Consider the following 15,487-nt stretch of genomic DNA (forward strand, 5'->3'; position numbering starts at 1 on the left):
AGCTGCCTGGTCCAGGGCCGGGGCGCGCCTCTGTGCGGAGGGGCCATGGGTGATCGATCCCGGCCACACTGATGACTGAGTCCTTTATTGAGATGAAGGACAACTTTCCCGAAGCCCCTGGCAGACTTGCTCTCAAGTCTCATGGAGCCCGTCCCTGTACCATCACCTGGATGGATGCACAGGACCCCCAGGACCGGCCCTGGCTCTGCCCGGAGGCCGCCTGGGGGGCGGGCACCGCCCAGGGAAGAGTTAGCGATGAAGTGGACTGGGCAGCTGTAGGGCACAAGCCACTCCCTCCTGGCCTCAGTTTCCTCATGTGCATAAGGAAGTATCTGAAGGAGACCTGCGTGTCCCAAATTCAGGCCTCAAAGCGTCCCTCTCCCAGAATTTAACTTCTCTGTGAGTCGTGGCACAACCACTCAGTGCTCTCCCTTAAGCTGCCTTTATATCAATTCACTTTTCACATTTAGTCTCGTCCTTGGGAATATGGACGTAGAATGGTCTTATTGGCTTGTTATATGCTTTTCTAAAAGCCACTAAAATATATCCATAACCACTTCAACAACAAGTGTTCATTGGTGTGCCACCTAAAATTATCTCGTTTGTACCACCCGTGGGATGGGTACCACCACTTAGAAATACTGAAATAAACAGATCCTAGGCTTCCTTTCAGAAGGTTTACTCTTCTGGGAGTTTTAATGGAACGTCAAAAACAATGCAAAAAGCAGGAAAGAAAGAAAGAAAAAAACCCGATGCTGAAGGGAGGTCAACAAGATGAAAACAAAATAAGAATTTAAAAAAAAATCAGTAAAAGTACAGTGTGGTTTCCTGGATTGGACCCTGGACAGAAGCAGGACACCAGTGGACACCCTGCTCCTCAATTTTGACACCTGTCCCTTGGGCCTTGGTATGTGAGATGCTACAATGAGGGGAAACTGGGTAAAGAGTATGTGGGAACTCTCAATACTATCTTGGTAGCCTTTCTACTACATTAAAATTATTCCAGAATATAACATTTATTTTAAAAAGATAACTTCACTGCTTGGAATGATCTTTTTGGCGTCTAAGTTTCTGTTGCTCTCATTAGCAACAGCCACCGAAGGGAGGACACTGAGAATTCCCAAGCAGCAGGACAGCCTTGGGATCAGGCAGTCCCTAAGCCTAACACAGAGATCCTCCAACTCAGAAAAAGTGTTTTGAGACCCCTCTCTGCCCCCTGCTCCCCCCCCCCCCCCAACCTCTTAGGCTATAAAGTCTTTACAGCCTTTTGAGAAATTCTCCTCGGCATCCAGGGCTTTGGGATGTTCCCATGAACCAATCCATGCACATGGATCAGGGACCAGTTACCCTACTTGTGTTTCCAGAAATATGAGGGCGGCCTACGTCCCAAGGAGAGGATGCAGTCTCTTTGAAATCTGACCCTTTAAAAGTTGGGCTGCTGGACATTAATAAGGAAGAATGGAAAGTGCAGATCAATAAGACTCGCTGGAAATAAAACACACATTAGCATAGATTATTCCCCATAACCAAGACGAATGCCTTTTTAAACCAAACCAGAGCACAGAGGTGCATCTTGTAGGCTAGTTGCCACTAGCAGATTGCAGAGAGAAAGACGGACAGACTTGGGGGCAGGGGAAGTGGACAAAACCCAATTGCAGAACTCCGAAGAGATGGAGGGAAATGAAATCACCCTTCGAGTTCTGTCGAAAATTCTACCAGCCCTGGGCTTCCGTTCATTAGGCATGCATTTGACATTTAAATGGTGTATGTCCTGGGGACAATGCCTTCTTGGTGCGTGGCCAGGATCTTGCCCAATAGGAACCTGAACGTTTATTAACAGGAGGACATGATAACACATCCAACAGCAGGCTAAGGGCTCCCTGTTCTCGCACAGCCACGCTGCAAGGACTTCTGTGGAATTCCAATCCTTTACCCAACACACCCCATGTCTAGGACTGTGTTTACTCAAACAGCCACCCTCCTCTCCTTTTAAATTTTATTTGTAATTAGCGACTACTCCTTGCAAAGCCTCTTTGGGCGATGTTAATATCCTTGTCTGTGCTGCTATTTTTAAGAACCGCAACAATGATATTTTTGTTGGTGCAATAGTTTAGTATTAAAATATATTAAATGAGAAGAATGGGTGGCTTGAGATATTTCCAGATGCATAAATATTTTGAATCAAATATGCACATCTTTAAAAAGATTTCTAATGATGCCTCCCACTCGATAACCCTTTCAATGGATTGCATCGTGGTTGTCTGGGTCCAAACCCAGGCCTCCTCCACCTTGACCTTGGCCAAGTTCCTTAACCTCTCTGTACTTAGTTCATTTATAAAATGGGGCTAATGCAGTGCTTGCTTCTATTTTAAGGATGTGTGTGTGTGTGTGTGTGTGTGTGCGCGCGCGCGCATATATGTGATAATTTATGTAGGTTATTGTATGTGTAGCATGGTGAGGAAAATTCTCAATAAATGGGAGCTATGGTAGCTTTAGTGTCTTCTTGTATTGTGATTAGTGAGGCTCAGCTATGTTTTTGTTTTCCCCAGAGCTCCTTTGGCCATGGAAGAGAATGGGGTGGGGGTGATGATGGGGAAATCAAGGAAAACAGAACTGTGGTCAGCGAGAAGAATGAAAGGACGTCTCTACTCCCTGCCCTTCTCTCAGGCCTGCCTACTCCATGCCCCTGGGCTAGAGTCTTCGCTCCCCCACCCCTCACCCCCGACCCACCAGGGCTGATTCATCCTCTGAACACCTGACTCCCTTTCCTAAGATAAATTTATCTTAACCATGACCTTCTCCAGTGAGCCTACCTGGGAAGACGCAGGCCAGCCACTCAGATGGACCTGAATCCCTGACTATGGTCCTCTCTTGGATGGAACCACATCTAAGGACAAAGCATGAAAGGAAATGTTAACAATATTTCACTGTAAAGAAAAGAAAATACGGCCGTTAAGTTAGCAAGATAATATTGTAGGGAAGGCAAAACTTTTTCTCTGTGCTAAGTTGATGTAAGACAGGCTAACGGGGAAAAAGCATACAACTTGTATTTAATAATGTTTTTACATGCATCTGGGAGCCTTCATGGGAGGAAGATGAAGATCCAAGAAGCAGGCAGGCCTGTGTTTACTGACTAGGCTGAACAAAGAGCTAGTTGTGAAAAAGTAACTAAAGTTTATCGGGCGATGAAAGGAAGAAAAAGATTATTTATTTAAATTTATTTTAGTATTTCAGATGTCCCCCATTTTCCCCTCTTTGCCACCCTCCACCCATCTCCCACCCCACCCCAGGCCTTCGCCTGTCTATGGTCTGTGTCCATGGGCTATGACTACTCAGTGCTTCTAAATTCCTTCACTTCTCACCCATCCCCCCAACACCCTTCCCATCTGGCAACTGGCAAAATGTTCTCTGTACCTATAAGTCTGTTTCTATTCTGCTTGTTCATTTATTTTGATTTTTAGATTTAATTGGTGAATACATTTCCATTTTATTGTTCATATTTTTTATCTCTATTTTCTTTGTCTATTTCTTAAAGAAGAGCACTTTAACATTTAATGTAATATTGGTTTGGTGGTGATGCACTCCTTTAGCTTTTCTCTTGTCTAGGAAGCTCTTTATCTGACCTTCAATTCTAAATGATAGCTTTGCAGGGTAGAATAATCTTGGTTGCAGGTCCTTGCTTTTCATCACTTTGAATATTTCTTGCCACTCCCTTCTGGCCTGCATAGTTTCTGTTGAGAAATCAGCTGACAGTCGTATGGGTGCTCCCTTGTAGGTAACTGACTGTTTTTCTCTTGCTGCTTTTAAGATCTCTCTTTGTCTTTAACCTTTGGCATTTTAATTATGATGTGCTTTGGTGTGGGCTTCTTTGGGGTTATCTTGTTTAGAACTCTCTGCACTTTCTGGACTTGTATGTCTATTTCTTTTACCAGGTAAGGGAAGTTTTCTGTCGTATTTTTTCAAATAGGTTTTCAATTTGCTCCCTCTCCTCTCCTTTTGGCATCCCCATAATTTGGATGTTGGTACGCTTGAAGTTGTCCCAAAGGCTCCTTATACTTTCTTCATATTTTTGGATTATCTTTTCTTTTTGCTCTTCTGATTGGATGTTTTTTGCTTCCTTGTTTTCTAAATTCTTGATTTGATTCTTGGCATCCTCTACTCTAATGTTGGTACCCTGTAAATTATTCTTTATTTCAATTAGTGTATCCTTCATTTCTGATTGGTCCTTTTTATGTTGTTGATGTTCTCACTAAGGTCCTTGAAGTTCTCAGTAAGTTTCTTGAAGATCCTTACAACCATTGTTTTGAATTCTGTATCTGGTAGTTTTCTTGCTTCCAGTTCATTTAGTTCTTTTTCCGGAGATTACTCCTGTTCTTTCATTTGCGACATGTTTCTTTGTCTCCACATTTTGGCTGCTTCCCTGTGTTTGTTTCTATGTATTAGGTAGAGCTGCTATGTCTCCTGGAATTGATAGAGTGTCCTGTAGGGCCCAGTGTCTCAGCCTCCCAGTTTCCTGAGTTGGGCACTCCAGATACACCCATATGTGAGCTGTGTGCACTGTCCTATTGTAGTTAAGCCTTGGTTGATGATAGCATCACTGGGCGGGATTGTGCCCCCCCCCCCCCCCAGGCCAATTAGTTGTGAGGATCCGCTGCAACTACAGTGGAAGAACTGATGGGGCTTTGGTGCTCACTGAGTCCGCCCCTTGAGTGTGTCACTCATGGAGGTAGTGGGGTTGTAATCAACATGGTCAAAACTGACCACCAGGTGCACTGGCTCTGGAGCTTCCTGGGAGGTATAAAGTCAGCCACTGCCTGTGCCCTGCCTTGGGCTACCCAATATGAGCTACAGCACAATCTGCAGATGGCTGCTACTTGTGTTGGGTTTGGAGGTACCCAGGAGAAGCCAAGCTGTGAACCAAGGTGGGCTGCTGCTAGTGCTGGGCCTGGAGCCATTTATTGAGAGGTATAGGGCATGCTGATGCCAGCTGCTGTTTGTTTGAGAGATTTTAGGAAAGTCTGAAGCATGAGGCAAGAGAGGCCAGTTGTATGGAAAAGCCACTGGAAATGGTGTGGATAAGCCTGCTAGTAGGAAGGGGCAGGGTCTCAGGGAATCATCAGGGCACAGCAAAAAGTGTGAGCCAGGTTGATGGAGATTCAGATATGGTGCCAGTCTGTGGGCTCTGTGGCAGAGAGGACTCTGCAAAGGAACAGTGGCCTCTGCCAGCACTTCTGTCTGCGAGAAAGCTGCCCCTCCAGCTCTTGCCCTGATTCCAGACAAGTTAGCTCCTCCCCAAATGTCTCAGGTTTCTTTCAAGCTGCTGCCCCAGCACTGGAGCTCAGAGGGAGTGAGTCCAAGTATGTCCTTGCATGGGTCCTTTAAGAGGCATTGCTTGGGCGCTAGCTGGTTTGGCTCAGTGGATTGAGCATCAGCCCATAGACTGAAGGGTCCTGGGTTCAATTACAGTCAAGGGCATGTACCTCAGTTGCAGGCTTGATCCCGGGCCCTGGTCGGAGCTTGTGTGCGAGGCAACCAATCGAAGTGTCTCTCTCACATCGATGTTTCTCTCTCTGTGTCTCTCCCCCTCCCTTCCACTCTCTCTAAAAATCAATGGAAAACTATCCTTGGGTAAGGACTAACAACAACAACCACAGAAAAGAGGAACTGCTTGGGACTCCAGCAGCCTTCATGTCACTCAGCCACAATCCTTGCTGGCACTGGAACCCTGGGCTGGGGGGCGTGGTGTGGGGCTGGGGCCCCTTGCTCCTCAGGGAAATCTCCAGAGCCAACATATCTCTCCTGATTTTAAACCGCCACACGTGAGTGTGGGACCAGACAGTTCCATGATTTCGCCCCGAGTTTCTGCCCCTCCTACCAGTTTTGATGTGCTGCTTCTTTAATCCCCTAATTGTAGGACTTCGTTCAGCTAGATTTCAGGTGGTTCTCCATGATGGCTGTTCTGCATTTTAGTTGCAATTCTGATGTTTGTTTATTGATTTATTTATTTATTCTTGGTAAGGATTATTTTTAATACAGTTTGTGCAGATGCCCCTGGGGCTTGACGCCCCATGTCCAGTGACAAGAATGTGCTTTCCCTCCGGGTGCAGGGAAGGTGCCTTTCCCTTGGGAGGTTTATGCCCTACTTTCAGGAAGAATAGGGGGCCGGGCAGAGAGCCCTTCTGGCACCTGCTCTTTTTCAAGTGCCTTTAACTCAAAATAGTTAATCTGCCAAACCAGCACATACCGGGTGGGGGTGGGGTGTTGGGAACCCCCTCAGTGCCCAGACCAGCATTGCTGCTTGGCTCAGGCACACGATGCCCTGTGTCCTGGCGCGTGGAGAAAACGGTCTTTCCCAGCATCCTGCAGGGCGGCCTTGGCCCCTCCAGGGAGCTTCCGAGTGTCCTGGTGACACGACAGCAGCTTTCCCCAGAGTAAGTGGGAGGGGGCGGGCCGGCAGCCACAGGTCTTTTTTAAAAAGTAGAACAACACATTGTATTACATGCATTGTGGCAACTGGCATGGCTGATCTGACCCGTAGCATCTCAATTAGTCTTCCCACCATATAGTTTTTTCTTTTCTTAAGACAAAGTCGCACACCATAAAATTCACCCTTTTAAAGCACACAGTTCAGTGGGTTTTTTTTAAGTATTTTCACCAAGTTGCACAATCACCACCACTCTCTAATTCCAGACACCTGGCATGGTTTTGGAAGTCACACCCCCCCGTTTCTGCCACATCCGGTGGCTAACATGTCCGCCAGCCTTGTTCATTGTGACGGGAAGAATCAGCGTTGGGGACCATCTTGGAGGCTGGTGGCCACAGCACCTGATGTATTTTGGATGAATGGATGGTTTTGTTAACTGAAGGGCGATGAAACCAGAGACTAGAAGAGACTGACCCCTCTGCCTTGCTAAATCCAATGGCGAATTCGCTTGGCCTGCCAGCAGCGTTCGACTGTTCATCCTCCCGGAAACACCCTGGGCGTCCAGACCTCGCATCTGCCTGGTTTCCTCCCAGTCACGGTGACCGCGTCGTCTCTCCTGCTGGGTCTCCCGCACCGTCCAGGTTCACGCGGCAGACCTGGCCCTCCCTCCCCTCTGCCGGCACTCCCGCTGTCCACGGCCTCCCCAAGCCTCTCTGGCTTTACACACCCAATGGCCGCGAACAACGCACCAGCTCCCACCTGTCCCCATGTACACATTCAAAACCGAACTCCTGGGCCCCCTCAGCCTGCTGTTCTACGGGATTGTCTGTGGCAGCTCTATCCTGCCACTCGGCAAAACACAAACAAAAAGCAGGACTTCTTTAATCCCCTCTTTCTCTGCTGTCCCCGTGCCATCAACCATCCATCTCCAACTTCCAAACGTGCTCCGAGTCGGACCATCCTCTCCCTCTCATTGCTCCCATCCTGCCCCAAGTCTGGGATGGTGGTGGTTTCTCAGCTGCCCCTCAGCCCTACCATGTCGCTCTACACAGAGCGGGGGAGGGGTCCTGTGAGGATGGCAAGGCTGCTCCGCTCAAGTCAGGAGAAGTCTGCGTCCTCACAACCTGACCTCAGCTCCCCACTGTCTCCCTGGCGGGCCCTCCAGCCACACTGGCCTCTCTCTCCACAACTCCCCAGCATAACCCCACCTCGGGGCCTTTGCCCTGGCTGTCCTTCTGATATCCCCTCCCTCCTTCCCTCCCTCCCTGGCTCTGCTCTTCCTTCAAGTCACCCTCTCTGTGACCTTTGCTGACCTCTGGATATAAAGTGGCAACCCCTACCACCAATCCTGCTCCCCTCTCAACTGTTTATCCATAGCTTTTTGTTTTTCTTTATTTTTATTGTTGACACTATTGCAGATGTTCCCATTTCCCCCCGCTTTGCCCCCTTCGACCCTCCCTGCAGCCCCTTTCCTCTGGCCATCACCACTGCTGTCTGTGTCCATGGGGTGTGCATGTGTGTTCTTTGGCTAATCCTCCCACCATTTTTCATCCAGTTCCCCCAAACCCCCTCCCCTCTGACCACTGCCAGACTGTTCCTATCCATAGCTCTTACCGCTCTCTAACAAATGTGTTTTACTTAGATTATTTTGTTTATTGTCTGTCTCTCTTTCCTCACCCCCCAATGTGAGTGCCAGGAGACTTTGCCTCATTCACTGCTCTATCTCTTGCTAGAACCGCGTCTAGCACATGGTAGGGCTCCATCAATATTTGTTGAATGATTCATACCTGTCCACTCCTATCTATTTCATCTCCCACAATACTCAAAGGAAGGGACGTGTCTGTCAGCTACTCCTGTGCCTGCACAGCGATTGTCCGGTACATTTTGCTGGGTGATTGATTCTCCGTGGCTTCCAAGGGCTTCTGCCGCCCTCTCTGCACCACGGGGAGTGTGAGCGGCCAACTAGAAAGTTCAGTCCTGCCAACAGGACAGCCTGCCCTTGGCCCCAGCCACTCCAGGGATGGCAGGTCCTTCCCATTTGTCAAAAGCCCCCGTGATCTGAATTCTTGTGGTGAGTGCACCCAAGTTTTAAATGTTAGCAATTCATTTAACATTTTCAAAGACCAGCTCTGTCTCCTTCCAAACAAACCGCCGCAGCCCGCAGCCCGTGGTGGCTTAGTTCCGCTGCCGCTTACATAGCTCACGTCTTCCCATCTAGGGTGGCTCAAGTGACCTCTGAAATCTCCCACTAACCCTCCCAGGCAACACAGATCAGGGCTACACCGCTGGCCGGCACAGGGCTTCATACGGAAGGAAGAAAACCCTCCATCCCAGAAAAGGTTGGCATGAAATTAAGGCGACAAGGGAAAAAGAGTCGTGAGCTGCTGGAAATACTAGTAATTCCGATTAATCTCCAGGGAACGCCTGTCCAAGCATCAGGAAGGTGCTGTGAGAGGCAGGAAGCCTGGCTGCAGTGCCCGGTGGGGCAGAAGCAAGTCCTTAGGGCAGGTGACACGCCCAGGGGGCCAGCTCTGGACCCACAACCGCCGTATTATAGGCCTGGGAATAAATACTGACTTGGGGTGGGGGCAGCTAACGATGGCTACAGTGGACAAGCACCCCAAATTAGGATGAGCCCACAGTTATCTTTGAGCATATAACCAGTAGCTGTCAGGATCACAAGTCTCTTCCATTTCTCTAGAATTTTCTGAATATAAACATTCTATATATACACAGAATAACACATACACATTTTGTATAAATTACATACATAATATATGACAGCATAGTATGCAAATTGTCCCCTTGACTGGCAGTTCTCCCGGGAGTTTGACTAGGGGGCAGGGCCGGCTGGGGGAAGGGAGGGAGTACCCAGCCGGCAGCTGGTAGCTGCTAGGGACCCTACCAGTGCACTCATTTTGTGCACTGGGCCTCTAGTAGTCTGTATATATAACTGTGACTATATAAATTATATATATCCTTTATATATAATTTAATTCAAGTGTGTGAAATATTATTAAACCTGTGTGATATGTGATATGTTAACAGTACACAGCTATAAATTATAGCTTTTACAGACCAAAAAGAAAAAAAAAAGAAATCTAAAAAGCAGTGCAATATTGCCTTGGCCAGCATGGTTCAGTGGTTAGAGCGCCAGCCCACACACTGAAGGGTCTCCAGTTTGATCCCTGGTGAAGGGCACATGCCTGGGTTGCATGTTTGATCCCCGAAGCACTTAGGGGTGGGTGCGGGAGGCAACCAATTGGTGTGTCTCTCTCACATCAATGTTTTCCTCTCTCTCTCTGCTCTCCCTTCCACCTCTCTAAAAATCAATGGAAAAAATATCCTCAGGTGATATGATTATGCTAGTCAGAAGTAATTTAAAAAACACCAGTTCACATATACTGTGGTCCAGTGACGACACAAAAGTGCAAAGTTGTATGAAATCTTCCTGAAGACGGAATACAGCATGGGACAAAAGTAGGTTCACAGCTGTGAGCGTGTGAACACAGTTTATTCTTGTGTTGTTATTTATTAGCTATTGTATTATTTTCCATATGAACAAGTCTGTGTTTTGCATACTCACACTGTACACCTACTTTTGCCCCACCCTTATTGAACAGGACAACTGGCCCGGGCTCTTCAAAAATTAATGTCCTGGGGGAAAGCAAGGTGGGGTGGGAGGAGGGTTGCTCTGGATTTTAAAAGGGACACAGAACATTAACAGCCACATGTAACTGGATCCTGGTTTAATAAACTGGCTGTAAAGGATATTTTGGGGGAAACTGTGATTATACGTACATAATTATATATATATACCCCTCCCTATTGTTTAAGAGACACAACCTGAGTGATTCAGGGACAAAAATTCAGGATTTCTATAATTATACCTACTTGAAGAAAAAGAAATGACCAATGAAGCAAATATGTCAACAATGATTACATCTAGACAGTGGGCGCCCGTGTAGAGATACACATTGCTCTCTGTGCCTGTCTTCATGCTTGAAAATTTTCATAATAAAAAGTAAAAATAGAACAAAGAAGGTGCAGGAGCTTATAAGGAATATTAAGTAACACATTGGTGCCTAATTTACTCATTTGTATTATAAATAAGAGTGATTAAAAGAGCACAGGAAATGCCCAGCTGGCGTGGCTCAGTGTTTGAGCGTCAACCTATGAATGAGGAGGTCACGGTTCGATTCCCGGTCAGGGCACATGCCGGGGTTGTAGGCTTGATCCCCAGTGTGGGGTGTGCAGGAGGCAGCCAACCAATGATTCTCTCTCATCATTTATGTTTCTATCTCTCCCTCCCTCTCCCTTCCTCTCTGAAATCAGTAAAAAAATAAATAAATAAATAATATATATATCTCCTATCTAATAAAAGAGAAACATGGTAATTGGCGTACGACCGCTACCCTTCCCCATTGGCTAATCAGTGAGATATGCAAATTAACTGCCAGCCAAGATGGCGGCCAGCAGCCAGGCAGCTTGAAGCTAACATGAGGCTTACTTGCTTCAGTGACCGAGGAAACCAACGTTCCCCGCCTGCCTTGCCGGCCTCTGAGCCTGCAGTTTAAGAAACATTGTAACAAATATAGAAGCTAAACAAAACCCCAGAAACCTGCTTTCAGCGAGCCCGGGATCTCAGAGCTGGAGTTGATAAAGAGTTTTGATTATAGAACCGAAACAAACCAGATACCTACTTTCAGCAGCTGAGGCCTCAGAGCTGGATCCAGAGCTAAAGTTGGCCCAGAATAAAAAAAGAAAAAGAAAAAAAGGAGCAGTTGGGAGCTTCAGTCCCAGCCTGAAAACAGCCCTCAGCCCCTCACACAGGCTGGCCAGGCATCCCAGTGGGGACCCCCACCCTGAAGGGTGTGTGACCAGCTGCAAATAGCCATCATCCCCTCACCCAGGCTGGCCAGGCACCCCAGTGGGGACCCCCACCCTGATCCAGGACACCCTTCAGGACAAACCAGCCAGCCCCCACCTGTGTACCAGGCCTCTATTCTATATAGTAAAAGGGTAATATGCCTCCCAGCACCAGGATCAGCGGAGCTGCGAGGCCTCCCGGCACCGGGATCAGCATGACAGGGGGCAGCGCCCAAACCCCCTGATCGCCCTGTGGCTCTGTGTGTGACAGGGGCGGGGCCACAACCTCTCTATTGGCCCTGCTCTGTTCCTGACAGGGGAAGGCGCCCCAACCCCCTGATCAGCCCTGCTCTGTGCCTGATAGGGGGAGCTCCCCAACCCCCTGATCACCCTGCGGCTTTGTGTGTTACAGGCTGCGGTGCCCCAACCCCCTGATCGGCCCTGCTCTGTGTGTGACAAGGTGCGGCGCCCCAACCCCCCCACCCCACAGGCTCTGCTCTGTGTGTGACGGGGTAGAGCCATAACCTCCCCATCGGCCCTTCCCTGAGTGTGACAGTGGCGGCACCCCAACCCCCTGATCCGCCCTGCTCTGTGTGTGACGGGGCAGTGCCCCAACTCCCCTATCGGCCCTACTCTGTGAGTGACAGGGGGGAGCTCCTCAACCCCCTGATTGACCCTGCTCTGTGCGTGACAGGGGGGAGCTCCCCAACCCCCTGATCGGCCCTGCTCTGTGCATGACAGGATACGGAGCCCTAACCCCCCTGATGGGCCCTGCTCTGTGCGTGACAGGGGGCAGCGCCCCAATGCCCTGATTGGCCCTGCTCTGTGCATGATGGGGTGGCGCTGCAACCTCCCCATTGACCCTGCCTTGAGTGTGACAGGGGGCGGTGCCCCAACCCCCCAATCGGCCCTACCCTGAGCGTGACTGAGGGTGGCATCACAACCTCCCAATCAGCCCTGCTCTGTGCATGACAGGGGGCGGCACCCCAACTCCCCAATCGGCCCTGCTCTGAGCCCGACCAGGGGCTGCACCTAGGGATTGGGCCTGCCCTCTGCCACCCGGGAGCAGGCCTAAGCCAGCAGGTCGTTATCTCCCGAGGGGTCCCAGACTTCGAGAGGGCACAGGCCAGGCTGAGGGCCCCCCTGCCCCCCGAGTGCACAAATTTTTGTGCACCGGGCCTCTAGTATATATATAAAAGAGTACAGGAATAGGCCCTGGCCGGGTAGCTCAATTGGTCAGAGCATTGTCCTGATACACCAAGGTTGCAGGCTCCATTCCTGGTCAGGGCACATACAAGAACCAGCCAATGGATGCATAAATACATGGAACAACAAATCGATGCTTCTCTCTCTGTCTCTTTTTCTCCTTTTCTCTCTCTAAAGAAATCAATAACATAAAAAAGTGTAGAAGGGACACTATTGCTTCAGTCTCGCCAGTGTTTCCCTGAGTATGACTTCAGTTGAAAATAGTGTCAAAAGTCCACATTTTAGCCCCTTTGTGATGGTGAAGAGCCGAATGGCTTCCCGCATCTCCCAGAGAGAGCACCTGGTGGCCACTGTCTTCCTCACCCTTCATTTCACCTGACGATGATTCTTCCAGAACACATGAATGTCCCTAGCAGCCCACCCAACTTCTCATAAATCCTGTTTATTTTTCAAAACAGGAGAGGGCAGGTGAGTTTAGAGGTCAGAGATGAGGCTGAGGAACCAGCTAGGCCATTTCTGTTAGTTCAATGACCAGATTCCACTGTATCTATCATCTGTGGTGTCACTAGTTAACTTCCCGGACGGAGCTTTCCACAGGGAGCATGAATTAAGGGAGTAAAAGTATAACCGGACGGTTTTTTTCCCCTCTCTTTGCCTTTTCTCCAAGTTTTCTCATTGCCCGCCGAAACTTATCATTTGAAGCTACAACTCAATATTAAAGCTGGGAAGACAGTGTTGGTGATGAAAGCAGGAGGCACACAGACATCGAGTTAATTTCCTTCCCGATGAAGGAATGTCTACAAAAAGCAAAGACCATGGAGGCAACACTTAGGCGTGTATACAACAAAATACCTTAATATAGAATCAAACACGCCCACTTACCCCTCAGGTCTGGGAGTCATAGCTATTGGGAACAGACTCAAATGTGAAAATGCAAAAAGAGTACCCTGAAACACCAAAGAATTCCAAAAAGCTTCTAAGACAGGCGCTGTTCTCATATCCACCAACACTCACCCAGGAGAAAAAGCGCCCATGGAGATGGGTATTGGCAAAGACACCTAATGCTGACCATTTTAATTCTCCAGGAACTATAACAGCTGACAAAGATGGGTGGCATTAAACATCACCAAGAGACCATACTGATTAAAGATCGAACGTCTGACCTATCTCTGTTCATCTGGTTCCAGCTGGCTGGCAGGGTAGCCCTGTCCATCAAGGCAGCTTTGCTTAACTTATAGCGGTGCTGTTTCAGGCACTGTTTACCCCATGCTTTAATGATAACACATACAATGCATGTCTACATATTTGCCTATAGCAGTGATGGCGCACCTTTTGAGCTCGGCGTGTCAGCATTTTGAAAATCCCTAACTTAACTCTGGTGCCGTGTCACATATAGAAATTTTTTGATATTTGCAACCAAAGTAAAACAAAGACATATTTTTGATATTTATTTTATATATTTAAATGCCATTTAACAAAGAAAAATGAACCAAAAAAATGAGTTTGCGTGTCATCTCTGACACGCGTGCCATAGGTTCGCCATCACTGGCCTATAGGATAAAAAACAAACAGCAAGAAATATGTTTTTAAAGGGAGGCAAGTGAAGTTACAGTTACCAGCCTCATATTGCATTCCCTAAGTATTCACGACGTCTTCATTCTGCTTTTGTAAAATTCAAACATGGCAGAAGCAGAAAGGAGTTCAGAGTGATTCTTTCCAGAGCAGCTAAAGCCTGGAAGTCAATGAACATTATAGGTTCCTGTGTGTAGTAGCTGATACCAGAGGTCAGCAAACTAAGGCCCACGGGCCAAATCTGGCCCCCCACCTGCTTTTGTAAGTAAAGTTTTATTGGAACACAGCCAAGCCCATTTCTTTATGTATTGTCTATGGCAGCTTTCACACTGCAAAGGCAGAGTTGAGGAGTTAGTTTAAAAAAGTCTGTTTTGTAAAGCCTGAAATATAGGGTGTCTCCCCCAAAATGCATACACACGTTAACAGCTGATAACTCACTTAATTTTGAAAATGAGCTGCATGTTAGTAAACACTGACTCTATAACCATTCAAAGTGTGTATACATTTTGGGGGACACCCTGTATGTACTATCCAGCCCGAACACAAAGAGTGCACTGACTCCTCGGTCAAGGCCATGAACGCTGCAGTCAGGCAGAGCCAGACTGAGGGTCCAGCCCTGCCTCGCTGTATGGCCTTGAGCACGTTGCTTGAGATCTCTATGCCTCAGTCTTTCTGCCTCTTGAATGGGGGTAATCAGGACAGCAGTAGCTAAGCTTATTTACAAGGTGCCCAGCAATGTTCTAGGTGCTTTGAATGTGTTAATTCCTTTAAGCCCACAACAACCCTTTGAGGTACACACCATGATTGTCCCCATATTATGGGTGAGAAGCCAGAGCCACAGAGAGGTGAAGTAACACCCCCCCCCCCCCCCCCGCCCAGGCCTCGCAGCCAGGACGCAGTGCAGCTGATGTAATGAGGTCAGGCAGGTAGCAGGGTTCTCTCCCAGTGCCCTTAGCCAGCCCTCAGACACTGTAAGTGTTGCCGTTATTAATACTGATCAGCAGCCATCAGAAAGGAACAAAGTAGTTGGTATGTGAGATGACCCTTCAAACCTCGCCTCTGTGGAGAGTTTATTTAACGGACATCGTCAGGCGGGCTGCTGCCACGTCACAATGTGTCTGGGGTCTGGGGACGGTGACCCACACACAGGGTTTGCTTTCCGCGGTTTCTGGATTGTCAGTTTTTCAAACAGGATTCTGATGCCTTAAGATCTTCCAGAAAGTATGGCAACTAGCGGTGCCGCTTAAAAGAAGGAGGAAGCTGGGGGACCGGGGCCGGGATGGGGGTGGGGGGTGTAAGAAGGAGAAGCCTCATGAAGACGAGACCAGCTCAGTGTCTATTTCACAAGTGCAGCTGGCTGGTCAGTCATGCTCACGCACAAACCACAACAAACACCTGCATACGTGAATTAATGTG

Source organism: Myotis myotis, unplaced genomic scaffold, assembly GCF_014108235.1.
Source record: "Myotis myotis isolate mMyoMyo1 unplaced genomic scaffold, mMyoMyo1.p scaffold_m19_p_9, whole genome shotgun sequence".
NCBI classification, from domain to species: domain Eukaryota; kingdom Metazoa; phylum Chordata; class Mammalia; order Chiroptera; family Vespertilionidae; genus Myotis; species Myotis myotis.